This window comes from Pongo abelii, chromosome 16, assembly GCF_028885655.2.
Source record: "Pongo abelii isolate AG06213 chromosome 16, NHGRI_mPonAbe1-v2.0_pri, whole genome shotgun sequence".
Classification (NCBI taxonomy): Eukaryota; Metazoa; Chordata; class Mammalia; order Primates; family Hominidae; genus Pongo; species Pongo abelii.
In genome coordinates this window covers 39,508,071-39,520,570 of record NC_072001.2, presented here as the reverse complement: position 1 = coordinate 39,520,570, position 12,500 = coordinate 39,508,071, and the positions used below count along the sequence as shown (strand labels likewise).

Sequence of the window (12,500 nt, the reverse complement as noted above, 5' to 3'; positions counted from 1 at the left end):
TCCTTCATCCCCAAGGACAGAACGGTCTCTTCCCTGGGTGTCTGCACTGGAAGGAGAAGACAATCTGTTGCTAAATACCTCAGAGTAAGGCCACACATTAATGTCCCCTCTTTCACATACTACAAATAATGCAGAGACTTTTCATATTTTCTTGTTTCAGATATAACTACAGACAAACAAAAACACAGAGGAAATGCTGCTGGATACTATTAAAGTGGTAAGAATAAGTTTTCGCTCAAGTTACAACCTCAGTGTTCTCAACTGGCCGATTATTAAACACAATATACTCTTTTCTTTCTTATTTAGTGTTTTTTTTTTCCTCGTGTAAATAAAAATGCTAAAAGTCTAAACCGAAGCAACTGAATATACAAAATATAATTTAAAGGAATATTCCTAAAGAAGCTATGCTTTTCTCTATCTCATTCTTTACCAACGTTCACAGTCTGAAAACAGGAACAGCTACAATGGACAGGCAGAAAACCAAGATTAAAACAAGAAATAATTCAAAAATAAGTCAAGTAAACAGGCTATAGGAAATTCTTACCATCCATACCTTGTAGACAAAGATATGCACTGATCATCCAGCATTTTTGATAATTTGCGGACAGAAGAGTGATGACTGAAGCATAAAAAAGAACTCAAAGGTCCAGTTTTAAAAGGAATTCACCTGTATATTGATTGCCTCACTTTAAAACTGTTGCTTCTAAATAATCAAAACTACTTGATATGCAGAAACAAAATCAACCGAATTACAAAGGTGTCTGTTAATAAATATAACAGATTTGTCAAAATTTAGGTCAGATTGAGCAAATTTACTTTTGATACTTATAAGGCCTCTTTATTAACAAGAGTAACTAACGAAAGAGAGTTTATCTGTGTTCTTCAAGAGGAGCTCTACTCTGGACTTCCGTTAAATAGTTTATCACTGAAATGAATAGCAGACAAGGATATATGTTTGCTCAGTTTGTGGGTAACACAGACAAGAGAAGAAGCGGTATGGAATTAAAAGAAAAAATTAAAATGTATGCTACAAATTTAACTTCTAAATCTAAATAAAAGTTGTTTAGTGGGATTGTATCTCAAAATTATACATATATATAAGTTCAAATATGAAAATGATAAATAAACAGGGAGAGGAGACTAAACTTCCTTACAGAAGAAACCCAAATAATATCTCTCCACACTCCTCTCTCCAGAAGGCAGAGTTTAATCATTCTCCTCAACTTGAGTGTGTACTAAATTTACTGACTTGCTTCCAAAGAAGAGAGCACGGAAAGGGAAAAATAGTAATTTTACAATGGAGAAATCTGGCAAACACTAACCTAACCAACAGATTAACATAACCAGTGATAAATCATGTTGATACCACATACCCCTTGATATGATATAATGATAAGGGAACTTCACCTTATTCTTCCCCAAATCTATGAGAAAAACCTTAGACACACCCAAACTGAAGGCATTATGCAGAATATCCTCTGCAAAAACATCATGATCATCAAAAACAAGAAAAGTTTGCTTTCACACACCAGAGGAGACTTGGGAAACAAGATAGCTAAATGTAATGTGGCATCCTGGATTGGGTACTGGTGAAATTTGAATTATGTCTGGAGTGTAATCAATAATAGTAAGGTACCAGTGAGGGTTTCTTAGTGCTGACAAATGTATCACAGTAATATAAGATGATAACATTAGGGATAACTAAAACTGAGTGATGGATATAGGCAGAACTCTCTGTACTATCTTTGCAACTTTTCTGTAAGTCTAAAATTATCCCAAAATAAAATTTTATTTTAAAAAAGTAAAAGCTTTCTAGTAGACTTGCTTCTCCCAGAAATGACCTTATGACAAACTTAATCCTTTCATTACCACTAAAAACATCAACCCCTGTTACTTTTGAGAATGTTGGTTATAAGAATTCCAGAAATATAAGATACAAGTATGGGTAATTACAGCAGGAAAAAAGTAAATTTCCATAGTGCATATGCAGATAGATCTAAACATATGCTGTTGTTTTGTTACTATAACATATAATAAATTAGAAAACGAATTCAGGAAATTGAGGCCAGCCTCTATTCTATGTAGCTTTCATAAGACCATAATTAATTTCTGCCCATACAGAGCATTGTAAACATCATTTCAAGAGGTTTCTGAAAAGGATCTCTAAAATTATCAGAGAATTCACATTTCAAGAGTACCTAATGAAGAAGGGAAATTAATCCTTCATATGGCTCAAGTATAAGTATTTGTTGGAATACTACTGCCTATTACTATAAAAATCATGATTCTTTGAGTGCCTACTATGTGCCGAGTAACATGCTAGGCAATTTACAAAATCATCTTTAAACTGTTTAACTTTGAAAGGTAAATGTTGTTACCTGATTTTAAAGAAGAGCAAACTAGGACTCTGGAAGACTTCGCCCAGGATGACAGCTAGTATAGGATCAAACTGGGACTCCAGCTCGACATATTGTGGAAATATGCACCAATGATAATAGGTGAGATTTAGGTAAAAAGAAGAAAAACTCTTATGACAGTAAGAGATGCTAAACACTTGGGCAATATCTAAACAATGCAGTCAATTTACATTCATTAAATAATGGAGAGAGGATGAATCTGAAATCAGAAGACACAGATTCTCCCACTCGTTCATTGCCTTTGTTTGTTCATTTGTGCATTCAGGCATGTAACAAGTGTAAGCAGGACATGTAGGCTTGGGTTTTCCAAATTCAAGTCCCAGCTCTTGTCCTTTCTAACTGTATGACTAAGCTGGTCACTTATCCTAAAATTCAGTTTATCATTTATAAAATGCAATCGTAACATTTGCCTTAGCTATGTCAGAGCTATTTATGTGTCCAATAAATATATATCAAAACTTCTTATCAACTATAAAGTTCTATTGAAATGTTTTACGTGTTAGCTACAAAATTCCTTGATACCCTCTCAACCCTAGAGTCACAAGGAAATGGTAGGTACATCATCAACAAAATATTCACCTCAAGTCAACAAATATTTATGGATGTATCTAGGCAATGAACCAAGACAAGGAACATTGAGCCCAAGAAAAATTAGTCCTGTATTGATTATATAAAACATCTTCTCAGACTGAAAAACAAAAACAAGAAATTGGAGATTAGGTGGCTTAGTGAAGAAGACAAAACATTTACCTACACATAATAATCAGTTTTAGCAAGAGTAAGTTAGGTAATCCCCTTTAAAATACAAAGGTTAGCTTGTATACAATGACATCACAGATCAACTATAATCCAAGAGGCCAAGATATAGGTCCTGAATGAAGCAGAAATTATCTACAATCTACTCTACGTGTTGTATTTTATGTTCTTGCAAAGAAAATAGCTCATATTGTCTGCATATTTTTATCTGGCTAATGAAAAATTACTATTCATATTTTCCAAGAATGTTGTTCATCAAGCTTCTTAAGCAAAATAGTATTAATAACTCTAAAATAAGAGCTATAAAGTGAAGCACAAAAGAAAAACTTCGTATCATCTCATTCTTAAATATATTAGCATCTTCTCATGAATAAGAAGAAAAGTGGAATTCCTAAATTCTCAAACCGTGACGTAATATTGGTTTTATTGATTCTCTGTACAATTTGTAGGAGTACCCAATCATTATTTTGACAGTTTTATCATAAAGTAATAGACTTCCTTTTAGATAATTGCAGTTACCACATTGAATTTCAACCTTCCATAGGATTTCTTCCTAGATACAGCTTTACTGTCTGTCCTAGATCACATTACTTTCTTTTTATAGCTGTACACACAAAGCGTTTTAGGTGCTACACCTAATTATGTCAGCACAATAACAATTTAAAAGCTCATGATTAAGAAATAAAGGTTAAGCACTTATATGTTAAGGCTCCTTTTTACAAAGACATATAGTGCTATGTGACATAAGTAAATGAATTACACAAGCACTTAAAAGTGTGTTGGAGGATTACAAAAAATAAGAGCTCTTTTTGGGTAAATTGGGGAATTTGATGAGTTTGTCCAGGCAAGAACATTTGTTACCTACAGTATTGACTTTCAAGCTTTCTGACTCATGAAAATGATTTGCCACATAACTAACTTTCAGAAGACAAAACTGTGCTATAAAATACATTTTTTCCAAAGGGGAGTAGTTGAACATAATTGTGAGGAGCACAGGCTCTGGAATCACATTGTCACTGCTCACTGCATGACCTGCAGCAAATCACTTAAGCTCTGGGTACCTCGGTTGCCTCATCTGTAGATGGGGATAATACTACTACTTGACTTATAAAGTTGTTATGAGGAATAAATATCCAAGTAGGTAAAGCACCTAGAAAGTACTTGGTATATAATATGTGCATGTAAGTGTCAAATTTTATTATCATTGCTTATTTGAACTGCCTTAAGCAGCTAATAACCAAATAAGGACATGAGAAAGCATTAAAACTGACAGCTCATCAAAGACAGTGCATGGAGGTGGCAGAAACATAATGGGAACCAAGAAATGAGCTATTCAAGGAATAGGGAAGTTTGGGGCATTCTAACCCAGGAGAAAAAGAAAACTGAAAGTGCAGAAGTACTTTGCAGGAAGAATGAATTAGGCTAAAAGGAAATCTAAATACAGAGGTCAAAATTGGTGTCTAAGGATGAAAATCAAATGGGAGAACATAACACAATTAAACAGAGATCCATACGATAGGCACAATATAACCAAGAACATTGTTCTGACAATCTTGCAGTCTCTGGCAAATGTGTATGTATAGTGAGGGGAAGGGGTAAGTGTTAGCAGGGATGGGATACAGAAAAAGATCAGTAGACTGCAGAAGGGAACACCTACAAAGAGACTAGGTTTAACGGCAAATCAACTTAGCTGTAAAATCCCCTGAAAATACCAGCCATGATGATTCTCAGTCTAGTACATTTCATCAGTGAGAGTAGAGGAGAATTACTTGATTTTTGTATTCCATAATTTCCACAATTCCACTCAATAATTATGAAACTGTCAGAAAAAAAGACTTTGTGTCTGATAGGCTCAGGCAAAAATTCTATCCCCTAGTAAATTTACCTGATTTTTTAAAAGAAGTAAAATAACAACAGCCCTTTATTAAAAAGAGCAAAGATACAATATAATTTGGCATCCACAGTAACTACTTCCCTTAAGATAAACAAAAAGTACTTCCATTAAGTTATTGTATTTCTAAAGAAGAAAAACAAATCTGCATGATTCTTCAATAAATATCCTGGAATAACCAAAAATGTCAAGTCAATATCCCATACAAACCCTAAGATAAGAAATATAAACTAAAAAGAGGGTTTTTCTTATGTATCAATATATGTAAATGAAAGTATGTTTTGAAGTTCTAAGAAAATTCCACTGCATTATAAATATAAAAATAACTTTCTTTAAACAGAAAAAAAAATTATATGAAATCAGGATTGCACCAGAAAATTTAGCATACATAAGCACTATACATTATGAACCATTTTTGACTTCCATAGTCTTCTTAAGACAAAAGCTCCAGTGGTGGTGGGAAAGACCATTTCTGTCCAAATGAAACAACATAGGTCATCAATCCTTGATTCTGTGTGTCTCTTCAGGTTCTGGATAAACCCTGCAATCTCTTTGGACCTTCCTCAACTACTCTTTCACCATCCTCTTTCTCTATCCTAACAACCTGTTCACTGATCAGGTTGCTTTTCGTATATTTAAATTTTCTTCACGAGTTGAGAAAAATAAAAGGGGAAGAACATTAACCAGTAAAGGTTTTCTATAGTAAGCAGGATTTATAAGCTCAGTAAAATATCAACATTAACAGCCAAGGTAGATTATTTTTGAATTTCAAGAAACCATCCTCTGCTGTACCCACAATCATGGGTTACAGACTACACTTTACACTATAAAGCATAGTTGAAATCTAATTTCCAACACGGAGCTTCTTGAATGACAAAATCTTTCAATACAATTATTATCATTAATATTTATCACACAATGCATGTACTCTTATATGTCTTCTCCAAACTAGTGAAAATAAGTTATTTTCTCATTTCACCAGTAGTAAAAAGCAAGTCTACAAACAGATACAAGAAAATGCCTAACCAAAGATACAACTTTTTATCAATAAAAGCATAGATTCCAAAATAAGTTCATTCCTACTCCTAGAATTTCATCTGAATTGTCTAGATCAACACATTTCAAAGGATAAAATATGATACAATGGAGCTTTCAAGAAATTGAAAACATAGCACCATGCAGAAGCTTTAAAAGTTTGTTAACTAAGACTTTCTTTATGTTTTAATATTTTACAAGAATATAAAAAGCACCCTCATGCAGTGCATAAGGAAACAATATTTCCCTCTTAATAAATGTGTAATCAGGCTGGGCGCGGTGGCTCAGGCCTGTAATCTCAGCACTTTGGGAGGCTGAGGCGGGCGGATCACGAAGTCAGGAGATCGAGACCATCCTGGCTAACATGGTGAAACCCCGTCTCTATTAAAAATACAAAAAATTAGCCGGCCATGGTGGTGGGCGCCGGTAATCCCAGCTACTCGGGAGGCTGAGGCAGGAGAGTGGCGTGAACCCGGGAGGCAGAGCTTGCAGTGAGCCGAGAACGTGCCACTGCACTCCAGCCTGAGCAACAGAGCGAGACTCTGTCTCAAAAAAAAAAAAAAAAAAAAGTGTGATCAATAAACAGGAGGCTTGCGAACAGTTGGAAGCATTACCCTCTAAAATGAGCTAGAGAAGCTCAATGTATTCACTTCTCAATAAGGTATTAATTCTTGAAATATGTAGGTATCATGCAAATGAAAATTTAATCATTAATAATTTTGTGGATTAAATAAACACTTGAATAATTAAGAATCAAATGAGGGTTCACAAGTAGAATGCGAAGTGCTTCCTCCTATTTGAAATTGCTTGGAAAAACCATTCCGTTTATACCTGATTCACAAATCTAAATATGGGGCTCTGAGAAAGAAGCCCACATTTCCACATTTATAAAACTCTTCTATAAACTATGGTCTGGAACCTGAATTTCACAGCCTGAAGTGAATTCCATTTTTTTCCTTCTCTCATTCAAAGCAACTCTTATTCCTCTTAGCATGAGATACCCAACTTTTAAATCTCAGATGCATCCTGGGTTCCTTTTACTTCCTCACTACCAGTATCCAGTAAATTGCCATGTCTACAGACTTTATTTCCTTTATTACTTTCATTGTAAACCCTAGTTCAGACCTAAAGTTTGCTAAAGATAATGCAATAGCTTATTAGTCGGTCTTTCTCACTACACGCAGAATTACCTTACTTCAATACATTTTACAGTGTTCCTGGATCATCTTCAACCTTGGTTCTTAACTGTGGTCAACAACACATGGTTCTGTGTCATGATCTGTTACAAAGTGAGCTGCAAGTTATTTATAACTAATACCAAATCTATTTAAAAGTACTTTTAAATAAATGAGAGTTGATTTAGTTATTTGTGTAATAGTACTCTCCTTCGGTTTTATTCCAATTTGCTTTCTTGAGTGGAAGAGAGGTGGTGGAGTTACAGGAAAGTGCTAGGAATTACACAAATCCTGGTTATCTCACAGTTCAGCACAATGATGGTGGAAGGGGAAGCAAACACATCCTTCTTCACATGGCGGCAGGAAGGAGAAGTGCCAAGCAAAGAGGGAAGAGCCCGTATAAAACCATCAGATCTTGTGAGAACTCACTCACTATTACAAGAACAAAAGCATGGGGGTAACTGCCCCCCATGATTCAATTACCTCCTACCAGGTCCCTTCCACAACACGTGGGGATTATGGGGAACTACAATTCAAGATGAGATTTGGTGGAGACACAGCCACACCTTATCAGATATCTTCCGTATCTGTCTTGTTGAAAAGCACTGCCATAAAAAACTAAATAAAAGCTCTCATCATGTCACTCTGCTATTCAGAACCAACAGTGGCTTCCCATTCCCTGTTAATTTAAATATAAATACCTAGGTCTGGATTTCAATATCTTCTATCATATAACCCCAACTGAATTTGTCCAACTTTAATTCCCACTAAGATTGTACATACAAACTTTCCTTTTTTCATAGAGTTCTCTGTCTTAAATTATCTTCTCTTGAAGCCTCAATCCATGAGGCTTCCTCTAATTCTACAAACTAGAACACATCTCTTCTTTGACTCCTTTCAAAGAGATGTTTTTACCTCTAAAGGCACGGACAGGATCATAAGGTGGGCATCCCAAATCCGAAAATCTGAAATCTGAAATGCTCCATAAATGTTTTGAACATTTCAAAGGAAATGCTCATTGGAGCATTTTGGATTTTGGATTTTTGATGCTCCTCCAGTAAGTATAATGAAAATATTTCAAATCCAAAAAAAAAAAATCTAAAATCTGAAACACTTCTGGTCCCAGACATTTCAGATAAGGGATACTCAATTTGTGTTAGGTACACACATGACACATTCCACTAAACTATGAGTTCTTTGATGAGTTTTATCCTTTCTTCCATCCACTGCAGCACCTAACATAGTGCCTGGAATATAGCTAGGATTCAAACAGCTCTCGACAATCTGCAGAGGAATGAAGAATATGAATTCCAAAGGAATTAATATCCACTTATTGTTAGAAAGGGACCACTCAAAGTCTAATCAGATCTAGACACCTACTGGATGCTTTCTCATACTTTCTTCTATTAAACTCAGGTTTTGAAGATGATTATACCATCTTTTGATGGCCTAGCATACTGGCAAAAGGTATAAACCAGTTTGTTTGAAAACTAAAATTAAGCTCATTCAAAAAGTAAGAACAAAATTTAGTAATCCCATCAGGGAAATCATAATCCCATTCTGGTGTGTGTGTGGAGGCAGGGATTATACACATTATGTTGAAAAGGACACCCCCTTAAGAAAATAAAGAGGAACTCTACAAAACATTCATCTTTACGGCAAATTACATTCAACTGTATGGCTCAGTTTCAAATGATGTGACTATTAACCTTGGTCTATCCCAAAGCCAGAAAGATTATACAGCAATATGAAAGAAAGCAAAGGCAAGCTGTATAAAATCTCCAGGACATAAGCAAAAACATCAGTTTATAATGAGGATTGAGGTATTTTCTCAATGGTTCTTCAGAAATTTTAATCTGCCTTATATACAGACTTAGGAGCAGTAAACATGGTCGATTTACAATTTTATTGTAATGTCAACCTCCCTATTAATAATAGTGTTCACCTTATAAATTATAGAGGATTGATTTTCATAAAAGGACTGAACATTTAGTTAGACAATTTTATCCTGTTTAAGGATATTTCCATTATCATAACTACTCATAAAATTTTCATTAACAGTTTTCTATACTTAGAGTTTTCATTAACAGAGTTTTTCTATAATGCTCCTAGTAGAAAGTCACCATTATTAGTGTGAAACTTACTCATTTACTCATCACTCACTCACACATTTAACATTTGAAAGTTAATAGGGAGCAGGACCTGTGCTAAAATCAGGGAGCATTGAACAATAACAAAAAAACAGGTAAAATCACTAGCATTCTTGTAAAAGTTAAGATGGAAAGGTGATCCCAGGGGTGGATTATAAAACATGGGATTAAAATTTAGCCTTCCTTAAGCAACTCAGTCCATAACTGGTCAGCACTTTCCAGTTATACTCTCAGTGCAATTAGAAAACATGGTATAAAACAGAAAAATATGTATTTTGATACTTTGATACTTAAATGATTTGTTAAAAATATAACAACTCACTTTAAAAAAAAACATATCCAAACAGAGTCTCCCTATTACTTATTATTAATCATAATGTTGTTGGTAATAACCTCTGCTAGGAAGAAAGGCTACTGAGTGGGGTAGGGTTCAATCACTTGGATTGATGGCATGATGAGTGAAGAGCTCTTTATCTCCTGCTTTTACCCAGGTCTGTGATGTGACAGGAAAACCTGCAACGCTAGTCTAAAAGCATTTCCCCAACAATTATTCTAACTGCTACTTTATTCAGTGTAATGCAATAAAAAGAGTTGTTGACAAGGAGCTGGAAGCCTTGAGTGTGAGCACCAGCTCGGCCATCTACTTCACACCCTTTGCTACCACTCCATTTACAACTCACCTGTACACTGGCCTCATATGCTCCACCCACCTCCCTGGGTGATTTCGAGGCCACAGAAAACCAGAGATGCTAACTACTCTCTCCCAGAACAGCCTGACTTCAGATTTCATGAGGAAGAGAAAATGGCACAACATGGATAAACTTCCTCCTGTCTAATTTGGGAGGAAGAAAAATAATTCAATTGAACAGATGAAACTTGGAATTTGGGTTCTAGGACCAGCTTTATGTAGTAATAATCATAGGATGATGGCCAAGGCACTTATACTCAGTCCCTGTAGAGCTCAACTCAAAATATCTATCCTATCAGTACACTAGTTTTGTTGTGAGGCTAAGCAACAGTACAACACAAAAGTAGTCTAAAAGGCTATAGAACATTATTTAATCAGGAGCAATAACAAAATGTGTACAACAAAATTGTTTGTCATCACAAGAGCCACTCAGGTTTCTCTTTAACTACTGAGACACTAGACAGAATGTATATACCATATCCTAAAAATTATCACGTGAGAAACTCAACAGTACTCCTTAAAGTGGATAGTCCTAAAGTATACGTTATCAAAATTACATGGCTTATATGTCCCACGCTATTAGCTATACCTTTTCACAGAAGTAAAAACAATTTAAAACTGAGCATTGATCTAATGAAAGTAATAGTAAATACACAGTACAATCCACTCCCAAAAGAATAGGGTTTTTTTTGCCTGATTTCTAGTTTTAAGAGGAAAAAATTAAAAATACAAGCCAAGACTGAGACTTGCAGCTCATTAAAGCTGAGGTGATTTCCCCTATATAGAATTCTATTGATCTCCATAGTCCACACTAGACAAAAAGTGTGGTCAGGGAAGGGGGTGATGGATGCCTCTGCCAATAGCACTGAACAAACCTGTTAGCTAATTGCTACCAAAGACAATTATCCCCACATTGTTCCATAATGGAAACACATTACAAAACTCTAATATACACACAGGGAAATTTGATGATTTGACTGCGCAGCCATGTGCATTGAATTTCATTGCCAAAGGCCAGCCAGGCCCATGCTCTGAAGGGGAAGAAAGTGTCAGAATATAAGCCACAGTAACTTAAAGCTCTTTAAGGAAAAAAAAAAAAAAGAAAGAAAAGGAATGAAAAAGAGGGAATGAAAAAGACAAAGAAAAGAAAGGAAGATAACCTAGCACCATCAGCAGATTAATTGACTTCTACAACCTGGCATTAATTTTAACATTTTCTGTCACTTTTTGAAATGATAAACCCTCAATTACGGTTTGTCACATAGTCATAAAAGATTTTTGAAACCATTTTCTGTCCAGAGAAATATTTTAATACAGCGTTTCTGACTGGCAGTCAGCCTACTGGCAAACATGGAGTTAAAAAGGTGCCTTCACAATAGCCTAGTATGATGATTAAAAATAACATCAAATATCTGTCATGATTTTACTCAGGAAAAAAAAAAAAAAACCTGACTCTGTAACAACTCACAGTAAAACAACCATTAACCCAACCAATTATAAAAGAAAAAGCTTCAAAATAGTGTTATTTGATTATACATAATCATAGTGTAATTCAAGCATACAATATTTACATTTGCCTCCTTTCCAAGAAGCCACATTCTTGAAATACCCTTTTCTTGATATGTTTCTAAATATGCTCATGTCCTTCTCCAGTGTATTCATGCAAGACATTTAATCCTAGCATTGGAATTATAGGATTCTGATATACAGTATACATCAAAATTATATTCAGTACTATTTAACTCTGCTGTATAAAACGGTACAAAATAAAAAGAAAAATGTACTGAAGACGTGCCAGTGTTATAAAGATAAATTAATGGCTACAAAATTTATGATCAACCTATTAACTTCATAATTCACAAGTCAATGAATTCTGTTTTACTGTGTTTGATACTGCTCTATATAGGCCAGTCTACCTGCTTCAGACTATGCTGACTACTATTTTGACAAGACCTGGATAGCAGTAGGTCCAAAGCAATCAGAAGGTTGACTTTGACAAATGGCGGTGCTGCGGCGAAGTTGAAAATAACACACATCCACTTTAATCTCTTTCTTGATTAAATCGAAACCATACCATTCTGACATCATGTGATTTGCTCATGAAGCATCACTGCAGGTTACTTTGGAGGCTACATCTATTGAAATGATATTGAATTTTTAGGGGAAGTACTTAATTCATTCAAATGAAACCTTCACAAGGTAACTGGGCCACCAGTCACTGATAACTGCAGATTCAAAGAAAATCAAAGGGAAAAAATCCCTGACAAAATATAAAAAAATAAAAATCCAACATGTACTACTGAATGATATTTTAGTAGGTATTATCTTCTACTTTCCAAGAGGGAAGATTATATGCATAAAGCATATTCCAAAGCTTTTTACCTATTC

General features: G+C 34.9%; 1 protein-coding gene across 19 annotated transcripts in view; it reads right to left on the bottom strand.

Annotated features, from left to right (window-relative positions):
* The window catches only part of CDIN1 (CDAN1 interacting nuclease 1), a 252,677-nt gene that overhangs the window by 161,066 nt on the left and 79,111 nt on the right, over positions 1-12,500 (bottom strand). The window lies entirely within an intron of this gene.